This window comes from Meleagris gallopavo, chromosome 3 (genome assembly GCF_000146605.3).
Source record: "Meleagris gallopavo isolate NT-WF06-2002-E0010 breed Aviagen turkey brand Nicholas breeding stock chromosome 3, Turkey_5.1, whole genome shotgun sequence".
NCBI classification, from domain to species: Eukaryota; Metazoa; Chordata; class Aves; order Galliformes; family Phasianidae; genus Meleagris; species Meleagris gallopavo.
In genome coordinates this window covers 65395293-65419121 of record NC_015013.2, presented here as the reverse complement: position 1 = coordinate 65419121, position 23829 = coordinate 65395293, and the positions used below count along the sequence as shown (strand labels likewise).

The following is a 23829-nucleotide window of genomic DNA, read 5'->3' as shown; positions in this document are numbered from 1 at the left end:
AAAAAAAAAGTAAGCTTTAAAACTACAAGGCAATGTAACCTCTTGTTCTCAAGGGCTACTTTCAATTTACCAGTGACACCAATGACAATTTAACGATGACAGCTTGGCGTGGAATAGGTATATGGAAAGGTCATGGCATTTCATCAGGAGGAAGATGTTGTTCTAATGAACTGTGGCCTTCAAATATGTGCTGTTGTGGGATTGCGGGATTTTCTGTTACTTCATGATGTCCGTTTGCAGAATGTTCTTAAAAGTTGTTAATCCATATAATGGTAAATCAGTTTTGGTAGAAATAACATTCTTATGGGAACGTAATTTAAAAGTCAATCAGTTTAGGTAGCAACATTTGCCCAGAAATCTTGTGTTTCTGTCAAAATTTCTTTTTGTTTATTCTGCTTACTTGCAGGATTACTGGAGTTTACATTGCTATAATTAATGTGTATTTTAGTCCAGATAAAGCCTGACAACAAACAGATAAACCACTTACAAGTCTGAAAAGAATCTTATCATAAAATTGATACAGTTAGGTGCAGCATATTTTAAAGCTATTTTATTTACATCCTCACAAGTTTTCATTTCTTTCCTTCACATTCTACAGACATTTGGGAATGCCTTGAGAGGGAGGAAAGGAAAAATTAACAAATTGGGCTGTGGACAGGTTAACCAATGGCATGAAATTCCGCAGGACAGTGGAGGCCACTTGTCATGAACAGTAAGGAGGATTACACTGTGGGATGTTCATGCAAGAACTCTTTGAAACCTCACAATGCCACAAGAGATTCCTTCCAAAAAGGAGGAGGGAAAAGAAAGAAAAAAAGAAATCTCATGTTAAAAAATAATTCTTTATCACTGCTGACAAATAGGATTCCATAATGCTGCCTCTCTGTTTTTAATTTCTATGCTTCTATTAATGTAACCACAGGAAGACCAGTGATTTACTTGTCAGAAGAGAAGCTGTTTCAGTAGGGCGTGGAGGAAAATGCAGTCATATTTAATAGAATGAGAATGTAAACACAACATGTGCAAAAGACACTTGTGTCTAGTTAATCTTGTTCTTCAGACATGAAGAGCTTGCTGCTGCACTGAGTATTGAAAATGGAAGGGAAAAGGACAAAGCACATATTTGTCAGGAGTGAGCTGTCACCTCTCACCAAGATGGGCTGCCTCTGATCATCTCCTCTAGGCAGAGGTTTCAGGTCAGCTCATGGGAGCATTGTAGTACAACCAGTATAGGCACTACTGAGCAAAGACAGAATCCTGCTTCTGCCCAACATGCTGGCCCATCCCATCCACAAAGCCACAGGGACTCAGAGGAGGTTAGAGAAGCCATCTCGTTTTCACACAGAATAGAGAGCTCATCACCTAGAAGTGTTCAAAGGGAATCTAATAAGAAGATAGGATAGACTGCTCAGATCAGGCACAGGGTACTGGCACGCAAGGGTACTGACACGCAAGTGATAATATTAACTTTAAAAAGTGCCAGAAGGTTCAGTAGCAAGTATTTCATGTCCATGTTATTGCAATTTTTAGCAGTTCCAGTGAGGTAAACAATAACAAAAATATTTTAATGCAATATTACTTAAGTAACTGGCCTTACACGACCAAGTTACTGAGTGAGGCCTGTGCTATTAATTAACCTACTGACAAACAATGGTAATCTCTGCCAACTCACTTACGAAAAAATGCCTACTGCTATCAATTGAAATTCTCAGAGTTAAGAGCAGTTTTTTATGCAGGAGAAAAACTTATTCAGTAGAGGCAGGTGGCAATTTGAGACAAAAAGAGTTCTGCCAGGTACCTATTGACAGTACTGTGCTCTGTAATTACTTTTATTGATCAATGGGACCATTCATGCAGTAATGTTCTTTGTGTAATGGAACAAAAGTTGTTCCATGTAAATTCAGACTCAACATGGTTAAGGTGTGCAATCTGGCTCATTTGTTTTGCAGCTACAATACACTAGCTTTCTAAATTATTATGGAAGTATCGACAGCTGTTCTTTCCATCCAGCTATTCCACCTCGAGCTGAAATGCACACTAATCCATCTGTAATTAGAAACAAGTCCTTCACAGAATACGAATAAGCAAAGAATATCTCACTAGAAAATCTGAATATATAGAAAGATATTTATTGGCTTAAATACTTTTTCTGTATCTTGGAGAAAATAATACATTGAAAATTCACATGAGAATCAACATCTTGAAGAAAAAAGACTCTAAAGAAAGAACAAGAAGAAGAATGCCGAGGGACATTTTTGTTTTCTGTGCATTGAGGTTGAAAATCTTTGATAAATTTGTGAAAACAGATTCATACATTCCCCTGGCATAGAAAGGTGTTAACATTCACACACATAAAGACAGCTACTAATACCTGAAGCTCATGATTCCCTTCTGATCATTAATTGTCAGAGAACCTTACAGATAGTTGAAAACAGAACATTACAAGTGTGTTGAAGTGCAATCCTGCATTGCAAGTGCCATGAAGTATAATCCTACATTGCACAACATTCCACATGAAAGACATTGCACTCAAAAATAACTTTACTGTATTAAAAGGGGAACCTCTTCAGCGGTGCCTAAAAATTACACAACTGAATATATCAGTAAGAAGCAATGGTATTCTCTAGATTTCAGCTGTGTGACGAAATTCCTAAACATTGCTTAAAAGTGTAGGTAAGTACCTACCAGGGTTTAGAAAATCACCCAGGCTAAGTTTTGTATTTATTTTGCATTGACTTCCTGTGGAAATTCTATTGGATACCAATGGTAAGTGCCTGCTCTACACTGTCCACTTCAGGTACTCTGCGTCTGTCTTATCTTACACTTCGGGTATATCTCTGAGTTGTGTCTTTTTAATATGACCTGTTGGCATGTTTACTCCCACTCTAACTAAGCTATAAATTCAAATATTCATGGACAAGTGTGAAAGGAGCTCTTGAATACTGGGCACATTAATCAAATTCAGTCTATACATTTATTTCTTGATAGTATTTTCATTTGAATTTCTGGGTTTCATTTGAAGAATTCACGTGTTGTAAAATGCCTATACTTTATATTCTAGTAGAAATAAGCCAAGTCAGGGCTCTTCCAGATGTATGTACTGTACATACTATTTGTGTGTACACTATTTGCCTAAGCGGAAATTGGAGGGAAGCGACTTGCTCAGTGTCATATCTGGGCGTCACAACCTCCAGTTCTTGGGACTCTAGAAACTCTGCTCTGGCCTGTTTACCAAATCACTCAGCAACTTCAAGCTACTGTCTAAAGGGTCATTTATAATACACAGACAAACAGACCTAAGCTTTATTTATTAAGTTTAAAAGTATTGCATTAATCTATCCCCAGGATAAACTGGCAGAAGTGCAAGAGGGGAGTCACAAGACACATATAAAGATGGCTGAGAGGACCTCAGGAAAAAAGAGTGGTGGGAACAGTTGTAAGAACAAGTTACAGCTAGAACTGATTCTTCCTGATACAACATCATGACTAAAAAGTACTGTAGTCATAAGCAAGCTCATCACATGGAAATATCCACACACACATATTGTGAACAGCAGGACTAGATAGCATGATATAAATTCAGCTACACTGGATTGGATCTGAATTTTTAAGTTCACGTGGTGTTATGTTGCCTGGACTTCACTGTATGAGTCATCACCTTATTCAGCATTTTTATAATGAGATCATACAATGGGCAAGTCAGACGTCACTTCAAGAACTGCTTGTAAGAGCTTCATTTTCTCTTTGCAGTCAGGCAGGATGGAACTTCAGGCAGTACTGAGAGGTGCCCCTGCCCATGGCCAAGGGTTGGACTAGATCTCTAAGATCCTTTCCAACCCAGACTATTCCATGTCTCTTTGATTCAGTGGTTCTAGTTTCTTCATTGCATTATTATTGCACAGATATCTTTGATTGAGAACTCTCCATAATGATTAATTTTAAACAGTGTTAGTTTTGTATTTACAGATAAATTATATTTAAGGAGATCCTTTGGTCACAGAAAGACTGTTTAGATTCTGAATTAATATACTTATGTGAGTTTAGATAGACTTACAGTATCCAGGTCATGCAAGGGAATTTTTCAGTTGAAAAACTCCTGCATTCTTAGTTTTACATTTATTATATTCCCAGAAAACAAACAAATGAATAAAAGCTTTCCAATGAAAGTGAATCATATTATAATCAATTTCTACATAAAATGTGCTAATTCAATAAAACTTCTAGTTAAATCCAGTATGGCTTCCAAAATCTTGTTATTCATTATTCACAATTTACTTATGTGAGTTCTAATGAAAAAAAATAAATAAATAAAGCAAAAAGCAGTCTAGCTATTCATTAACCAATCAGCAATCTCCTGGAATATATACTGATTTGCAGAGCAGAAATGGTACCACATGTTTTACAACTGCATTACTTACAAAAATTTCTAGTGTCTATAAAATGCATCTGATAGTTTTAGTCAAAATATTTCCAATCTGTTTGCAGATCACAGAATAACAATGGAAAGTAATAGAATATATATTTCCTACTTGAATCAGGAGAATATCCTTGAAACAAATTGGGTACATATGTGTAGGTAGTTGAGTGGCATGACTACCCAATACTGGCCAGAGGCTATGGGAAGAAGGAAAAAAAGATCTCAAGCATGGACATTTAGGTTGTGATTTAGGCAGTTCTGAGCCTGTTCTTTAAGCCAAACAAGTCTGTTGTTCTCCAGGACAGAATCTTTAGCTTATAATAGGAGATCACGAGGGAGAAAACGTGGATCCTTATCACTCAATGCATGCATGCACATACAGTTGAGAGGGGTGACAATGGCACTATCCAGCTGCTCTTTCTATGTGGCTGGTGATGCATAGCCATTTGGCCATGAAAATTTTTCCAGGACTGCAGTTCTGCAGATTGTCACAATTGTAGGATTTATGATCAGTACAACCTCAAGCTGCCTTTGAATGATTCTCATCCTAAGCCATCAGCTGTAGGCATAAAAAAACTGGCAGCATGAGTGCAAAGAGCTTCAATAGCAAACAAGCTGGCACCAGCCCAATCCATTATCTGCTATAAAAAGATGGATGTGCAGATGTGGTCCAAATTACCACTGCTTACTTTTCATCATTGCTAACAAATGGAAGAGTATTAGCTGCTCTCCCTTATTCTGTGGTTAGAAGGATAAGGAGCAGTGGCTTACTCTCTGTTTCTTGCTGCACTCAGCTGACACAGCAAGATGGAACAAATCTCTCAAGCTAACCAAATTAATCAGAAAACTTTGTGAATGCTAGCCATGTGTAGCTGTAACTGTTCTGTGAACAGCAGTTTTTATGAAACGTATTTTAAATTACTGAGTAGGTTAGCAACATTATTTGGCCTTTGGTTTCAACAGCAGATTTTGAGCTGAATCAATGGACTGTCTACCAGTTTATCGACTTCATCTAGCATTTCAATTCTTAGCACAGTCCTAGGTAATGAATATCCAATGTTCAGTGTGATATAAGAAAAAAAAAACAACACACAAAACAATACCAGAAAAACAGAAAAATACCTGACCCAATTAGAAAAGTAGTGTAGAACTTAGTAAGTCCTAGGAAAGATAAGAATTTCAGAAGTCCTAAGATACCCATTGTCATAGAATCATAGAATCACAGAATTTCTCAGGTTGGAAAAGACCTTAAAGATCACCAAGTCCAACTGCAACCTAGCCATACCATCCTAACTCATCATTTGTACATTCATGATACACCTAGAACTGCTTTTCTGTGGCTGGCAGTGCCAACCTGAGGGAGATGCACATGCTGTCTCATAGCTCACATTCTGCTCTGAATACTCTCCCTGGAGTTGGATGAGTTAAAATATTTTCCCAGAATAGAATGTTGCAAAACATGGTTTTGTTCCACTGCAGAATGAAAAAGATTATCACCCCCTTTTCATGTGAAATAAACATCCAAAAATACTGAGGAAGAAGGGATTCGTTACAGAACAGTAAACATTAATTTTCAATTTTTGTATCATTTTTGGCATTAGACAGCATACCTTTAATGTGTTTTATGCACATAACATATTAGTGGCTTTTTACTGAAGTTAGTAAAAATGCTTAAAATATTCTATGCTTCTGTTGATTAAAAAAAGAATAAAAATCTTTAAGACAGATGTTAACTAACAGTGACTTAGAACTCTTTTCTAAAGCAAAGTTTCCTTGTGTTAATATTGAAAGAATTCGCACAAGCAGGAAACACTTAGTGGTAACAAACAACTAAATTTTTAAGGAATGGATATTGCAACATAAAGCACAATCAAAATGATGCATGAGTTCTTTGAAGATCTCAGCTGAAATTCTTAAGGAATGAATAGTTCAATCAAAAGTAGTATTTTCTGGCCAATCAAGTGTTTCTTTTCATCTTCTGTTTGAAAAAATTAAATCCAAGTAAAATATTTGGCTGTTAAAAATTTTCTTCCACTGTGGCTAGATGTCAAATAAGCAGTTACATAGTTTATAACTATGATGAGATAGATTGGCAGTGTGAATTACAGTAAGCCATTTGTTCTTCCCTTCACTCACTCTGATGTGTTGAGTTGACCCGACTTACATTATAAACTAATGATGAGCATTAGAGCTTATTAATGAGGGACTCTGAAGTTATCTTGCATTTCTGTATTTCATAGAAAAAAAAGAGCTGCCATAATATCATATAATTTTATACATTGATTTTGTTAGAAAACTTATAATAATGACAGAGAAAAAGAGAAATACATCAGAAGGTAGTACAGTTTCAAAGCAAAATAAAAGTAAAAAGAAAAAGAAGAAGATAAAGTGTTTTTGTTGTTGTTGTTGTTGTTTTTTTTTCCTGAGCCTTTCATCACTTTTTTTGTTTCAGTAAAGTACTCTCTAATTTTTCTATATTCCAGGCCGAATACTGGCAGTGTATTTTCTTTTTCTCACTGTAATACAATGGGATTTTCCCCTACAGAGGCCCATAATTCTTTTATTGTTCATCCAGGCTATTATTGGAGATTTCCTTTTAACTGAGACAGAGGAAGTATTTTTGAGACAGCTGACATTTAGTACTTCTGATCAGATCTAAAACAGATCAATGGAGAGGTTTCAAATGGTTACAAAGACACACATTGAATCATAACGTGTTCACTAGAAAAACACGAAAAAAGAATCAAATCCTTATTTTTTTCTTGGAATTTTGGTTTGCTTTTGATAATAGGAAAAAAGCCACCGGGAGCTAGAGACTGAGAATGATTAAACATCCAGCTCTGGCTGTGTTGTGACTATGCTTCCATTATTTCCTGACCTCGTGTTTTTAATGAAGTGACAATCACGTATGCTTGCATCTAAAATCACCCATTAGATCCAATAGTAATTAGATCCAATAGTACTGCACCCTCATGGCAGCCTTACAAGTTTTTTTATTCCACATTTGTGCAAAACATAATCATGGTTACTGGAATGACTATCAGATATGTCATCAGCAACACTGAGTAGCAAAAAGAAGCAAGCCATCTGCACTGGATACAAATGGCTTGCAAGGCTGTCCAGTTTTCAAGCCTTATCTGTCTTGACAGGGGGCTTTAAACTGGAAGAGAGTAGATTTAGACTAGATATCAGGAAGAAATTTACTATAAGGGTGGTGAGACGCTGGAACAGATTGCCCAGTGAGGTTGTGGATGCCCCCTCCCTGGAAGCATTCAAAGCCAGTCTGAATGGGGCTTTGAGCAGACTGATCTAGAAGGAGGTGACCCTGCCTATAGCAGGGGATTGGAACTAGATGATCTTAAAAGTCATTTCCAACCCAAGCCATTCTGTGATTCTATGATTTAGCCAGGATGGAATCACTTCAGGAAAAGGGTCTTCTTCTGAAGGAGAAAATAAATATACCTAAGCTAGGCAGGGCATGAGTTGGAGAGAGGTAGATCCATTTTTATAGTTTTGTACATTCCTGAGAAACTTGGGAAATTAACATTTTCTGTGACAAAAGAACAAAACCCTCATACCTGTGATAGTACTTTAATGTGTTTTGGCTAAATGTCTGAGTCATAGATGGTGACTCTGATGAATAACAAAGTACCAGATAGAAAAAGTCACAAGGAAGGGGAAGGAATGCATGCCCATCTTTGTCAAAACAGTGATTTTGTCTCCCACCACAGTATCTACCTGCCTACACCCCAGTGCAAATCTCTTTAGTACATCTAGACACTAAAATCCTTAATTTGCTCCATACAGAGTACCTCTAAAATTAGCTTCCTCAGCTTCCGGCGTAGTTTGCTTTGAGTCTGTTGTGTGGCTATAGACTTTAACTCAAACTACTGTGTCCTAAATGCACCATTAGCTATTGAGTGGTGCGTGAACTGCTCATGACACTCAAACCTTTATTTCTTCTCGCAGTAAAGTTAAACACTACTACAGATGTTTTGCCCAGCTATACAAGCAGGTGAAACTTGCAACCTGAGTTACTAAAAATACTATAAAGGACGGGCTCACCTGCTTGTTTGCACCAGTAAACTAAAGCAAAGGGACTTTTCCTCGGTGAACTAGGAAGAGAAAGTAAATCCACAACTGCCAAAACACAAGATCCATGTTGACAGTCCCTCAGAGAGTAGTCAGGCAGTGATGCCTACATCAGGTGCCTGCGGTGATCATAGCCAACAGCATGTTCCAGATTGGTGAGTTGTCCAGATGTGAGACAAGTGCTTCTAATAAAACAAGGCAGCAGAAAATCTAGTTTATGGTGTATATGATGTCAATCAAATTATCATAGATTTTTTGTTTAAATAAATCTATATGGAAGTTGGATGGGAAACTACTCTTTACTCTTTTGAAAGTGTTTTACAGAGCATTAATTTCAATAGATTATTTTCTTTCTGAGTTCTATAGTAATCCAACACATCTTCAAACTGGAGCAGAACAGAGACTGATCTATTCATGGATCAATGAGAATCAGGTGCTCTTATAAACCATCTGTATTGACAGAAAAACTGTTGGAAGATTTTAACAACTTTTGTGACAATACTGGTCCTTGCAAGAACAGAATACAAATTTACATCTTACTTTCTGATGTCTGACATCTACTTTCTTCTATCTACTGCACATTTATAAACAGGTACAAGAGTCAAAATAGAGTATTTGTACAACAACAGTTTAGATTACGATGCAGCTTAGATATGCATCTGAATCAGTTTGCAGTAATGTAGATTTTGTGTATTTCAGCAAAATCCTGTTTTCTAATCAAATCACAGGTTTTGTAACCAAACCACCATCCCATTTTTTTTTTTAATTTTTTATTTTTTTCACAACAGCAATCCCCACTAAGTTGTTAGTTGTTAGGGAATGCTGGGGAGAGCTGAATGCCTTGCAAACATAAACAAGCTAATGGAATTTAAGAGGCACCTTCATGCTCCCATTGAAGGTAGCTTAATATCTATCCCAAGATTCAAAGATATCTCAGGCATGGTCACCTGCAGTCTTGAGGGATTTCACAGGCAGGTACCATGAAACATGTATTCTTAAAATGTTGTTTTATCTAAACTTGGACAATTAGAACTGCAGTCCCTGATATTCAGCATTGGCCAAAACAGAAATGTTTTGCATAATCACTGGACAGGTGCCAATTAATGTTTCTAAAGCCCAGTCTCTGCAATTGTTAGAGCATTAGTGTGTTTTCCTTTCTGGCAGGCAAACAGAGCCTTTTCTTCTGCACCTATCATTCACTCCTCCCCTGCTAGCACATTTTTGATTAAATGTTCTTGTGCCATAACTTGCTCATCAGCTGCCCTCCCATTTCCTTCTGTGACTCAGTTTAAACCTCCTAGTATTTCATCTAATGAAGAACAGTGTCTCGACAGATCTGTTAGATCCAAGTGCATCCACTAAACCAAAATTATTATTTTATATCATCTTTAATTATTCAAATGTCCAATTTAAACTGTGAATTGTACATACAACATGTACATGCTCTATGTGTGTGTGTGTGTGTGTGTGTGTAATACCTAGAAGCTACTTAAATGACATGACAATAATACATTATATTTTGGTGTGGAACTTGGGGAACTTGGTATGTAATTAAAATATCACAAAGAAGTAAGGCAAAATCATGCTACTGCCTGATGTAGTATTTGGACTTGCCCCAGTAGAACCTACTCAATATCTACAATAGCAGCCTCTAAAACACACTCCCTGCATGTCCCTGTGGCAGTTAAAACCCAAACTTATTGATCCTCAGGCAAAGAAAACAAAAAAAGTAAATCATTGTTTTGCTTTCCTTATGCACTTGGGGAAGAAAATGCATCTGCAGAAAGCGAAGCACCACAGTTTCAGAAGCTGTAGGTTGGCACTCTGTTTTATGACGTTAATGAGCTGAAGTAACTTTGTTTCACCTCATTTATCAAATATTCCAAGCAGCAACGTTTCCCTAACATTGTGCTGAGCTACAGACATGCACTGACTCTGATAGTGAACTGACTTAAGTCAGCCAATGGGGATCATTGCCAGGTGCTTGCAATTACAAGAATCCAGGAGCCAGAGCAAACGAGATCCTGCAGGGATGACTACTCCCTTCCACTGAGAGAACTACTGAAGTAACTGTACTTACATTATTTGGAGAATTTTACATATATTTTTCAAATCTCTATTAGAAGGCCAACTTTGATCAAGCAGCATGGTTATGGTCAGAGACAGAGTAAGCCTTCCAAGAGGACAAAATTCATTTATAAAATCACAGTTGCAAGCCAAAGGAACAACTTTGTTCCTGCCTCCAGTACTCAGGAAACTGATTTATCTTGATAGTTATCACTGCCCTGCCAAATCCTAATTACAGGGCAAAGAGATTGCAACATCTCTCAAGGAACACATACAGCTGATTAATTACTCCATATGAAAGTTAATAGCTTACTCATTGCACTAGTAATTTTAAGAGAGCTGAATGCATAGATTGTAATATTACAGGAACAAGGGCTAGGTTGCTATCTGTGGGATTATTTTTATTTGCTGTCACTGTGACAACAGCTATTTGTAGGATAGTTTGTGACTCCTCAGCAACTTTAGACATTCTGTATAAATACTCTTAATTCTCAGTTACAAACAAGATCTGTTACTGAGTTATGTCCAAACCCTGAGAACTGCTGATAGCAGAGTGTTTGCAGCCCTGCTCCTCTTTGTTTGCAACTGAAGGCCTAGGACTGCTGCATGGCTTCTTGACAGAGCTGCCATTGTCAGGGAAGCAAAATGAGACCCAGATTGAGGCTGCAATGACAAATGAGACATTGAGAAATAGACTGAGATGCTTGTAATCATGTGTATCTGTCTGTGAACACACACATTGAAATTTTTTGCCTCTAATAGAATCTCAAATTATTTACTTCTTCCAAGTTGCGTAATACTTATCTGGGACTTATGTCACTGAAACCAACTACTAGCAAAGGGACAGAATCAGGCCAGCATGAAATCATAGTCCTCGTGCTGTTATGCTCAACAGCACAAGCAATGTGTACTCCACTGTCTGTGGTCATCCCCAGGGCTTCTTGGGATCTGTTTTGTATTAGAAAGCAAGTTGCTATGGGCAAAGAGTACATGTATGTGCTTGGCCATAACTACAGCACATATGGGGTTGGACTGCTGTCAGTGTGAGTAATTCATGATAAAATTAATCACACAACCCAAGAGAGCAAATATAACTAAGTTCTTCCTAAACAACCTGCAGGTGGAAAACTGCATTACAAATTATTCACTAAGCATTCAGTGATATAAATATTTCCACAGAAATCAGATGGTTTTAAGAAATATTTGTCAAAAGTAAAAAAGGCCATATGTGCCTATTGCTGTACATGGCATTGAATCTAAATAACACTCTGCTTTCTGTGAAAAGACTTATTTCCAAATACTTAAAATTTTTCCAAAGATTGGCAACTTCATGTTAAAGTTTTCTTTTCATCAGCTGAATGGTAGTTCCTTTTTCCCCTAAAGGTTCAGTTTGACTTTAACACTATTTATTATTTTGAAATTTGAAAGGGCACTTCTTTCTCTTTACCATAATGAAACATGGAAATTAAAGGCAGTTTTGTTAAAGACTGCATTGATGAAACCTATGTGCATCACAAATACTCTTTCAATATGTTTGTTTAATGCATATTATTTCTGTTTGAGTATTTAACTAAGTAAAATACATCATCTATTTTCTGGTTGTACATATACCTTGCTTGTTATAAAAAATGTGGAGATCCCAAAGCATCTCGTTAGAGCTTGTATATTAGAGTCTTACATGTTGACGATTCCAGTGTATCTGAACAAGATCAAGCTAACCCACGCTCTTGTTATACGCAATATCCTTCTTTCCCCATTTTCCAAATACAAAATCCCATAATCGCAGTCTCCTTGGGAAATGTTGACAAAGCACTTTCTGAAGAAAAAGGCAGTCAAGCTCTTTTGGTGGAGCTATCCACTTATCAGAAGTGTAGTACAGTTATGGAAAAAGAGCTGTCGTCTTGAGCTACAACCCTCTGGCCTACTGTCCTAAAGCAAAGGTACACCAATCCCCAGGAAGGGCCCAGTAGACATTTCCTTAGTTCAATCAGCAGGAATAAATGTATTTTACAAATTACTACTTATGAACTTGATGATCTTGTTTCTTGTAACTCCTTCCCAATCAAATTTTGCAGTTTGTCACCTCCTCATCATATCTGGCTCTGCCTCAGTATTCAGAGGGCTGAAACTAAAGACCAGGACTACAAGAACAGAGCGCAAGCCACTCCTTGGTTGCATCCAAATGACAGCACTCTTTTTTACTACCATAGCCCGTATTATTCCTACCTGTGCCTGAGCAGAGAGTTTTTTGGCATGAATATGGATTAAAACTATTCCTTGGAGTACACTAGCAATTCAAGGGGAATAAATGGCTATTTATAGTGTTCAATCCCAATCATGAGGTATGTGTAGTGGTAGAGATAGAGCCATAGGGTCTAAATGCAGTCCTGACACCAAGATTTTCCTTTCCTGTCCTGCATACTTGAGCATGAGTGTAGCCCATACCAGAGATCACATAGTAAACAGTTTCTGATCTGCACCACATTTTTCTGCAGAACTATAGACGCTATAGCAGAATATATATGCTAGGGTGAATCAATCATTTTTATGTCTTTGTTTTATTTACAACAAGGTTTCACTTGCTTTAGGGGGGAAAAAAAAAAGGTCCTTATGGTGAACTTACTGAGCATGCACATCCATGCATTGCAATGATGTGAAATATCAAGATGACCACTTTTAAATTTTATTTATGAACACTTCTAGAAATGATAGTGAAAATAGAGAACTAAAATTAGCATCTAAGGAGAGAATTGCAGAATATAAGCAGAGAAATCTCAATTTTGTATTACATTGTTAATGTGAATGATAAATGATAAAAATCTGCAGCGTCTCAGCCAATAGATTACAATTTGCTTCGTGCAAAATATCATGAAAAATTCAAATTATATCCTCTGGTAGTATACAGATGAGACAGTGGTACTTGTTTGGTTTTATATATACTCATTTTGTGTACAATTTACTGTTGAAAGTTTGAAAGAGACACCACGACTATGTGTTTATGGCATGACAGAGACAGACCAAGATCTAACAGTATCTTGAGGTCAAACTATAGAGAACAAGGTAATCAAGGTTTGTATGGCCCTAAAAGTGAAATCTCAGTGCCTAGCATCATCTGTAAATCAAGTCTTATGGACAATTTTGTTAATCAGTGCTTGGAGGGCTCACTAGAGAAGTAATAATTTGACTAAACACTAACAATACAGATATATAACACAAATGACATATCAGGCAGAAAAGTAGTTCTTCAGAGGAGATAGGCCACAGCAAAAGTAGAATATACTCTTTATTTATTAGCCTAGTAATTCCTGATCAAATTGATGCATCACGGGAGAATACTACAAAGGCAGTGATGCATATAGATTTTATTACATTTCCTTTTAGCAAAGACAGGTTTCTTCCTCTTCTAGTTGCCAAACCACTGTAGCTTTTGAAGTTCCAGAATTCTCTGCCAAACATTGAGAACACACAGGCTCAAAAATATATCTCCATAAAACTAACTTTCTATTTTTGCACTCTAGTATTCCCAGAGAAAACAAACACAAACAGAAAAGAAAAAAAAAAACGAACACCATTAGGATGTTTTAAAAACTTCTATTTCTGCCTCTGGGACCAACCATAGAAAAGATGAGAAACTCAGCAATTCCCTGGGACACTGCTTGCTCTTTGTAAAGGTGAACACTCAAAAGGATAGCTCATGAGCAAGCCCACCATCTTCAAAAAAGCTTTCATTTTCAGGACATTTATCAGCTGCATTTTCATCTACTGTTAAGATGTTCTAAAGATAAGAATAAATAATAATAACTCATGCAACAGATAGGTGCCTGGACTCAAAAATATACCAGGGAACTTAAATTGTGCTGTGTGGTTAATATTATCATTACTTTTTATTATTAAGAACTGCCTACACAATATTCAGTGCTATGACATGTATACTCTGTCACTGAATATGTCTATTATCATTAAAAAGCACATGCAATGGTACATAGCAGTTCAGGACACCAGTCTTCTCACCAGCATTCAGAGTAAGACTGAAGCATACACTCACTAGAACAAAGCTTGAATACTTTCTTGATTGGCATTTCATTAAGTGTGACCAAAAGTGTAGCCTGCTTCTTTTTTTTTCTTTAAATTTAAGAACTGTTCTACAAATTTTTTTTCTATTCGTTCAGCTGAAAGGAGGAAAAACAACCCTTGTTTCACGGATTACAATATTATCTCTTTAAGCCTGAATGCATAAAAAAGCTAAGATTTTCCTACTTCATATAAATCATACATAAAAATATAAGATTAACTTGCACTGTATTCATCTGTCCTAAAATGCGTGAACAAAAACATCTACAAGTATAGAGTTCTCTTCTTTTTGCTTCCAAACACAGTGTTTCTTTTAGGAGTTTTGTAAAACTTACCAGATAAAAATCCTTTGGGGTTGGTGATGATTTGGCAATGGCTGGAGTTCCCCATCTGGTTCAGCCTTGTACAGAGAGCAGGAATGCTGCTTTTCTTGTTCATATTTCAAGGCAGAACCACCACCATATTTTTCAAGGCCAGGCTATTGCTCCCTGAGAGCACTCAGACAAAGCATATGTGACTAAATGACATATCATACACTTTGCAAATTTGAAACTGCAGGAACTACAGGGATTTAATAGTGTTTACTGCCAGCACAGAGTCCTCCTCTTCTGTTTGTTCCCTCTCTCTAACCTTCCTTTCAGTCCATAAACCAATGCAGAATTGATGGATTACACAATTTTCCTCAGAATTATATCCATTGTTTCAGGGAAAGGAATGTTATTTTTCAAAGCACTCATTCAGAATCTTGGCAGAGAGATGCCTGATCACATTGGTACTCTATGTCCCTTAGGATGCTTCTCTTTTGTTTTAGGAAAGAGGATATAGAATATTTAAAACAAAAACAAACAAACAAACAAAAAACAAAAACAAAAAACAAAAAACAAAAAAAACAAAAAATACAACAATAATGGACAAAAGAAAAGGAACAGACATTGCAATATTTCTTCTGTAAATAATCAAGTTCCTGAATTTGGTACAAGTATGCTGAAGAGGACAAACTGGATGCTTTGCAAATCTTAGATGTCGTGGATTAATGTTTTATTTCAGTCCAGGAGGGTATTGCTAAGATGATTCTTCTGATTATATGCACTTACCAGTTAGATTCAAGCCAGCAGCAGAATTTGAGTGCTCTGCCTGAATTCACACAATCACAGAAGAGCTGAGGCTTGCAGGGCCCTTTGGGGTCATCAGACCCAATCCCTGCTCCAGCAGGGACACCCAGAGCAGGAGGCCAGGACTGAGTGCAGACAGCCTCCTTTCAGATGCAACCATGTGCAGACACATTCGGATGAAACCAGACCGGAAGATGTGCTCCCAGGGAATGCTTCTCCAAACAGTAAAACATTCAGCCTCCTGACTGTAAAGCAAGAAAGCAAGCTCCCCTAAAATGTATATGGCATGAGTGCCACACCCGTAGCACTCATGACTAATAGGAACATTGCCTCTGTGGCCACTTTAGGGTAGAATATGTGCACATAGCCATCAAATCTGTTTGTGCAAGTAAGAGAGGCTTTTGTGTACGGCCGTTCTGGGAAATTGGGTTCAGTGAGTGTTCATTTTCTGAAACAGTTATTCTTTAATTTCTACTCATCAGTATTTCAAAGCATGTGACAGAGGAGGCTATACCTGAGATGAATAAAATCAGAAACATATGTTTTTCAAATTCTTAAAATGAAAGTTTTAAGAGTTTTATGATCATTTTTTCATTGGTACTAAAGGATTTGTCCAACAGAAAATACGACGCTGAGATTTTTAAAAAGATGTCATCTTTTTTACTGTTTTCAGTGTTGTTATACCCACATGAGCAGCTGCATATTTACAACTATCTGCAATTGAAAATGGATGAATGTTTTTGTTACCTGAAGCCACCAATAACCCATTTGATTAAAAAGAGGATTTGCAGATCTACATTCCTCATTCTTCCATACGTTTAAAAAGGGAAAATCACAGCAAAATGAACACTGCAAAACCTGATCTGTGTCTCCAGAAGCAGTCAAATTCTTGTTTGTTGCCAACACACATTAACGCAGACATAAGGTACCTAAAAGCAGCATTAAGGACAAATAAATATTTGTGAACTTGGGAGAATGATCAGAGAAATCTGGATGAATTATTATTATTCCAAAGCAGCAGTAGCTCACTATCTAAAAAACATACTTTGTCACAAATTATCATTTCTGTGTACAAGACAAATGGGAGATGTGTGAGTAATTTCAAAAGTTGAGTTTACGATACTTGTATGTAATATTTCAGACACTTTTGTGAATGCAACAGTATATTTCTGCTGGTTTTGGGGGAAAAAAAAGAATATCAGTAAAAAATTGAGTCCATATTTTCATTATGTGTGGGAAAAACACAGTATGTCAGCACACCAATTTCAGAGCTAATTAGAAGCAATTTTTACATCAGAACAACGTCCTAGAAGTGGGAGGAAAAGGTATTGCTTTGCTGAAGAGGCTTCTCAGAGCTGCAAAGTTCTAGATTTTTATACAATTAATTACGGAGCAAGCAGTTAGAACATGGCAGATACAAAATTCCATTTTTAGGATGTTCAGCATGAAACAATCTCTCATGGTTTTTTTGTTTTGTTTTGTTTTGTTTTAATTTGTATATGGAGGACTTCTCCTTGCAAAAATTCATTTGGTAAAATAGCTCCATAAGCTGTTTTTATCATGCTATTCTAGTGAGGTGCTGAGTCAGAGCTTCAAAACTCAAAGAGTATGGTATCAAGCATAACCAGGACGCCAATTTAGAATAAAATAAATGCTATTTAATGCGACAGCCTTCTCAGCTCTGTTTCAGAAGGAAATGTATTTTTAAAGATTCTTTAATTAATTAACTTGTTTCAGACATCTCATACTCCTGACAAAGATCACACTGAGAATAGATAAAAATCCCACATTAATATTTCTTCCAACAAGGACTATAGATTGAAGAGAGACAATAAATTAATTCAACCTATGTCAATGCCTTCAGAATATTGTTGTCTTTTTCCCCATTAATGCCACTGTATAGAAGTCAATCAAAGTAAAGAATGAACAAAGGGTCATTACTCAAACTCTTGTGATTTCTGTGTTAGACTGGAACACAGTTTCGGCTGCAGAAAGCATTTAAGAAGCCTACTGTATACAAACAAGGATTTTATGAAGATGAGCTGCCACCATCCCCAGGAGAATGCTGTGGGAGACAGTGTCAAAGGCTTTGCTGAAGTCTAGGTAGAATACATCAACAGCCTTTCCCTCATCCACCAGGTGGGTCACCTTGTCATAGAAGGAGACGAGATTGGTCAAGCAGGACCTGCCTTTCATGAATCCATGCTGGCTAGGCCTGATCCCCTGATTGTCTCACATATGCTGTGTAATTGAACTCAAGACGATCTGCTCCATAACCTTCATAACATACAATCATAACTTCAGAATTTTATTTTGATTACTTTGATTATTTTGATACTCTAAAGTATTTTTGAAGAAGGGAAGTCCTGTACTTAGTCCAGTATTCTGTAAAATATATGAGCCCAGTCACACTCCTGGGCACCAGAAAGCAGATTGTTTTCCTTCAGTTCCTGAATTTACTTGGGTTTGGTGTGTGGTCTGTGATAGGAAGAGTAAATATTTATGATAGTTAATGATTTAAAAATAGATTTAACAGATTGAAATGTTTTAATGGCATTTTGCTGAAGATGGTTTGGACTACAATTTATATATGATGATTGATCAGGATAGGAGTTTGAAAACAGCGCTGCTGAAATAACAGCTTTAAAACTGCCCCAAAGTGATTGGAATCATTAATTAATGGCTTGCATTAAATTCAGCCTTCCCTGATACTAAGAGACACCAATATTTATGGAGCTTTTTGTTTGGTTGACTTGCAGCTTTGTTTCCTTGCAATACTTACTTGTTTTTCAGCAAAACACTGGCATTGCAATGTCATCAGTTCAAATCGGTGTTCTTGAAGCAGAGCTGTCAGAACAAGGGCCACTTGCTAGTTCAGTGATAGCACGTTGTTTAGAAGTCTGTGGAGAACAACATCACTTACACATGTTCTGCTAAGACACCTTGCTCTTTCCCAAATTATGATCTATTTCCTCTTACAACTTAGCTAAGGAAAAAGAAAAAAGAAAAAAATCTTTATCAAAGATAAAGACATAAATACGACTTTTCAGAAATGCTGAAGAAAACCCAGTTATAAGAATCAATTTAATCATAATTTTAAACCACATCACTTACAGCATACATTAACAATCAGCCAGTCAAGAAACAAACAACAGAAACCAACCTTTATTCCAAAGTAAAACAGCAGATTTCTTCAATACTTCAGGGGAAATACTTTTTAAGTAGCGTGCTTTACTATTTGAAAATAAGATTCACATCAACAAATCATTTCTCACAGACTCCCCAATACCAATCCCATACTGGTGATTCACACTTCTAAAAAAAGTTTAATTGTTGCCATGTGACATTTCACAAACACAAGCAGATTTAACTCTTCATAAGATAATTTTTCAAGTGATGTTTCCACTGTCACTTCAGCGACGTTATTTCCAAAATGGCTTTGCAAAGGCAATCTCTCTAAATGCCATGGGTGCTAGCACTTGGTTCAGGTAAAACCCCAGCTGTTCTCCTTGGAATTACTGCATGGAACAATTGTTTGTGAGACCAGAGTAGAAGGATGACTGTGGGTGGCCAAAGGACAGCTCTGTCCGCTGCAATGCAAAAACCCTGTGGATAAAGCAGACGAGTTGCTTCAAAAGTTCTGCTAGGATGGTGCACAGCTGAAGCAGCAGCTCCATGGATTGGCAGATGGAGTATAAGAAATCCTGACAAAGGCAACAGGAGCATTGCAGGAGATGGCTGCAATGTAGCTCCTGTGCAGCAACCTCCACAAGGCTATTTTTACCCAACCTGGGAAGAAAAAATATTCCCACTCTTCATTCATACTGAGAAAGATCCTTTTGGTTTTTTATTCCCAACATTTTCCATATTCATTGTCTAAAATTGGTCAGCCAGCACCATCATATTTGTAAAAACTCATTAATCACATCTCCAGTGGTTCTATTGTTTATGAGATTCATCTGCCATTTACAGGGTAGGAAATTGAGCTTGGCATGGTGAGTAAAACTTGATTGCTGCTATTTCAACCATTAGTTGTATTTCTAACATTTGGAACTGATCGTTTGAAATTTTCATACTGTCAAAAATATATTTCAGTTTGTAATTAGCTTTTGTTTATTCCACCACATGGAGTTTCCTCTTAATTTTAAATCAACAAAAGTTCATTTTTTGTTGTCTTTTATTAGGGAATGTTTAGATTTCCTAATCTGAAGACCATGATTTCATGATAGAATTACAATTCCAATGCCTATCTTGTTTTCCGAGGAAGTGTTTAATTAAGTGGAGCAAGCCAACTGTTCAGGAAGAAAAGCTGAGGACAGAGAAGAGTATTACTTGATATTGTGTTTCACTGCAGTATCAGTTACACAGTGGGACTTGGATTCTTACAGATCTCTACAGAAGCAAAGCATTTCTGCTTACATGTGGCCAGGATATTCCACATGCAGAAAGAGAAATGTAAATGTATAACTTGTTCCACATAAAAGTACATTTCCTATTTGCATCTGTAGACACTTATCTGTAACCACATAGGTCTAAATCTATTTAAAAATCACATAATCACAGAATTTTAGGGTTGGAAGGGATCTTTGGATATCATGTTAGTCCAATCCCCCTGCTAACGCAGGTTTCCTATAGCAGAAAAGGAACAGGATGAAGAGTGTAGAGGGATTTTTCTCAATGAATATAATTACCTCTAACTATATGCAACTATCACTACTGTTACTAACTACAGAAATTAGCCCTGCAGTTAAAGTTCATTATCTAATCAATGCAGAAGCCAAACACCTCCAAAGGCATGATTTATTCCTGTCTGTTTCACACAGATCTTTTGGGCTGGGTTAGCTAAAGTTAGTTGCACTTTTATTCTCCTTAACTCACTGTTATGAGATCTTGGTTGTAAACCACCTGTTTCAATTGCCCACATTTCTAAAGTAAGCAATCTAAATTTATTTTTACCCAGCATCTCCAGTTATCAAATATTATAGACCATTCAGACTAAGCTGGTTTTATTATTAAAATATCTTTTAAAAACATTTTGCAGACATATAAATTGTCTTTCTTCTCCCATTATTTTTCTTTCAATACAAACTAGCATTCTGTTTTCAATTAAACAAAACTGATTGTTAATTGATGACTCTAATGACTCAACACTGTATCTTAGCTTAACACCCAGCGTTTAGATTAGCAACTATTGTTAAGATCTTTCAAGCCTTCATAACATCTATTTGTACCTTTAGCTCTGCTGAAAGATGCCTTTTGTTAGATTAATTATCGTATCTCAGTCTTAAAAATCTCTGAAATGAAACTATTGATCCTGACAAAGAATTTAGCTGATATAGAATAAACACTTATACATGGATATTACAACTTATTGTATCTACAGTTTCATTTAAGTCCTTAGTGGGCACACTGACATTCATGTGGGTATATTGTGAGTATATGCTAGACAATTCTTACAGTTTTCATGGTATATATATAAGATGGTCCCCAGCAGAGCATGTAAGGGGCAATGTAATTATAGCAATCTAAGAGACTGTATAGTTGGGACAGTAAGAAGAGGCAAAGTCTGTGCAGATCCCTAAAATCATCATTAAACAAGTGCTCATTATTAAAGAGGATAACAAATGGAATGGGAAGGAAAATCTAACACTAGATGTGATCAGATGCAGAACTGATTTTTTTTTAAGAGTGACTGTAAGATCTTAAGTCTACCATTTTGGGCACCTCATCTTGGGTCTATTGAACTTCAGCTTAAATAGTGCATACTTGTGTGGGGAGATTTGATGAAAGCAGACTTTGTCTTTTTGCCTATCGTGAAACTCTTAGAACTTGATTCTGTGCCCTGTCTGGTCTCATTCATTTCTCTAGCATAATGTGAGCATTTCCTGCAGCACAAAGTAACCATGAAGACTAGAAAATGAGCGTCTGAAATATTGAAAAGCAAGGAAACCCTACTCAGATGCTATTGCTCTTGATACATAATCTCCTTACATACAAGACATCAAATACAACTTTTAACATTATCATTCAGAAGACTCAGTTTTACAAGAAAGATTACGCTACAAAGAGATGAAAAGATAACCATCTCTGATGTCTTAGCAGTTATTCCATATTTGCTGTGACTGCACAAAGTGGCTAAAAGCAGACATTAAAGCAAAGCTATTGAAAGCATTGTAGTTTATAAATGTTACCCTGTGAGCTTGTTCAAAGTTGCAGTAAGACCTGAGCATTGTAATGATATTGAGTAGGAATTGGAGAAAGGCATATAATCATAGAATTTTAGAATCATTAAGGTTGGAAAAGACTTCTAAGATAATCTAGTCCAACCATGAACAACCATGCCTACTAAACCATCTCTCATCTAGTCCTATCTTCCCCACTGTGGGTATAGTCTTCTAGCCATAACCACAGCTGTCAAAATTCCCCTCCTCTCCCATGCAGGTCCCTGGCTGACAAAATCTTCAAAAACATTCAGTCTTACTTTTTAATGACTTCTTACACACTTTTTTAAAAGTTACTTGATTTTTCTCTGCTCTCTGTCCTCCCTCTACAAAGCAGTGATGCTCATACTCGTAACATCTTATAAAGCATGTACAAAAATGACAGAACTGCCTTCCTGAAACTGAGAGAGGTGAAATTGAATGAGGCTGTTTCTGTGTAACTTAAAGCAAACTTGGAAAAGAAAATTTAAGACATTTCAAGAGATAATCAGAACATCAGGAAATGCTGAAATACTTCTGACGTCCAAAGAATTAAGGTTACCATCAATTAACCTTTCCTGTACACACTTATAAATTATTCAGTCACATAATGGAAGTTGCATAGATCCCTAGATTCTACTTAGAGCTACTACTAAGTTTCTACTTAGATTTAAAATGCAGGGTCTGAAATGCTCTTAAGTGGTACATTGAATGGCAATGAAATCTGAAAGGCTGAAACTTTGCAACAGGGCCCTGCTGATTTGCAGAGCTCTAGCAAGCAGGTTGGGAGCTGGGGGATGCTCTGCTTCATATCACTGGCAGGATGTTAACTGTTTACACAATGAATTCCCTGCTCTGTCGACTCCAGGAAGAGTAATGTACTCTTCCATAAGCAGAATTCATGGTAAGAGTACAGATAGAGCTATGGAGGGACTATGCTATCTCAAGGACATGAGTATCTCAATAGTGTACAAAGAAAAGCACTGAATACAAAACACGTTGTATATATACATATTGTAAAATTGTGTTGAAATCATCTCATTCAGGTGAATGAACACACATGGCTCTGGAATTTATTGTGTTGCTCATGCTTTCCCTCCCATCTGTGAAATGCAGGAGCACAACAGGACAGAGTAGAGCTCAGAGAGCTCAGAGTACATCGGTAGTGGCCTTTCAGTATCCAAAGGGTGCCTGTAAGCAAGAAGGGGACAGACTCTCTCAGCAGGGTCTGTTTTGACAGGACAAGGGAAAATGGTTTCAAATGAAAAGGGGACAGATTTAGATTGGATATAAGGAAGAAGTTTTTTACAGTGAGGATATTGAGGCACTGGAACAGGTTGCCCAGAGTGGTGGTAGATGCCCCACCCCTTAGAGGCATTCATTGTCAGGCTGGACAGGCCTCTGAACACCTGATCTAATTGTAGGTGTCCCTGTTCATTGCAGAGGATTTGGACCAGATGACCTTTAAGGGTCCCTTCCAATTCAAACGATTCTGTGGTTCTATGATTCAACCAGCATTTTATCTGTACATTTTTCTGTGTGGGAAACACTGCAGTCAGTCCCTATTTGCATTGCAGTTAAATGCTAGAATAGCAGATCTTGACTGAGAATCCTATGTTTATACATGAAAATTATGTTTTATACAGTCACTTCTGTCTGTTTTATAAATAATTTGTAAAATCCAATGTTAGTCATGCTACAAAAAAAAAATCGAATAGTTCACATGCATAATTTGGAAAACTAAGCTATGAGACTTCTGAATGGAGAGCTAGTCACTTAAGAATGTGTTTGTTTGTCATTTGGCTAAATTAGAACCAGACAACCTAAGTGTATCCAGCTGGAAAATATTACTATAATAAAAAATAAAAAT

At 36.9% G+C, this 23829-nt stretch overlaps 1 long non-coding RNA gene across 2 annotated transcripts in view; it reads right to left on the bottom strand.

Moving 5' to 3' along the window:
* The window catches only part of LOC104910381, a 90552-nt gene that overhangs the window by 32902 nt on the left and 33821 nt on the right, over window positions 1–23829 (bottom strand). Inside the window, exon 3 of one of the 2 annotated variants that reach the window (XR_002113442.1) lies at window positions 18542–18659. This is a non-coding gene — a long non-coding RNA (uncharacterized LOC104910381). Of the gene's footprint in view, window positions 1–14982; window positions 15482–18541; window positions 18660–23829 lie in introns of those variants that run through there. The other variant, XR_793018.3, reaches the window with a different exon arrangement.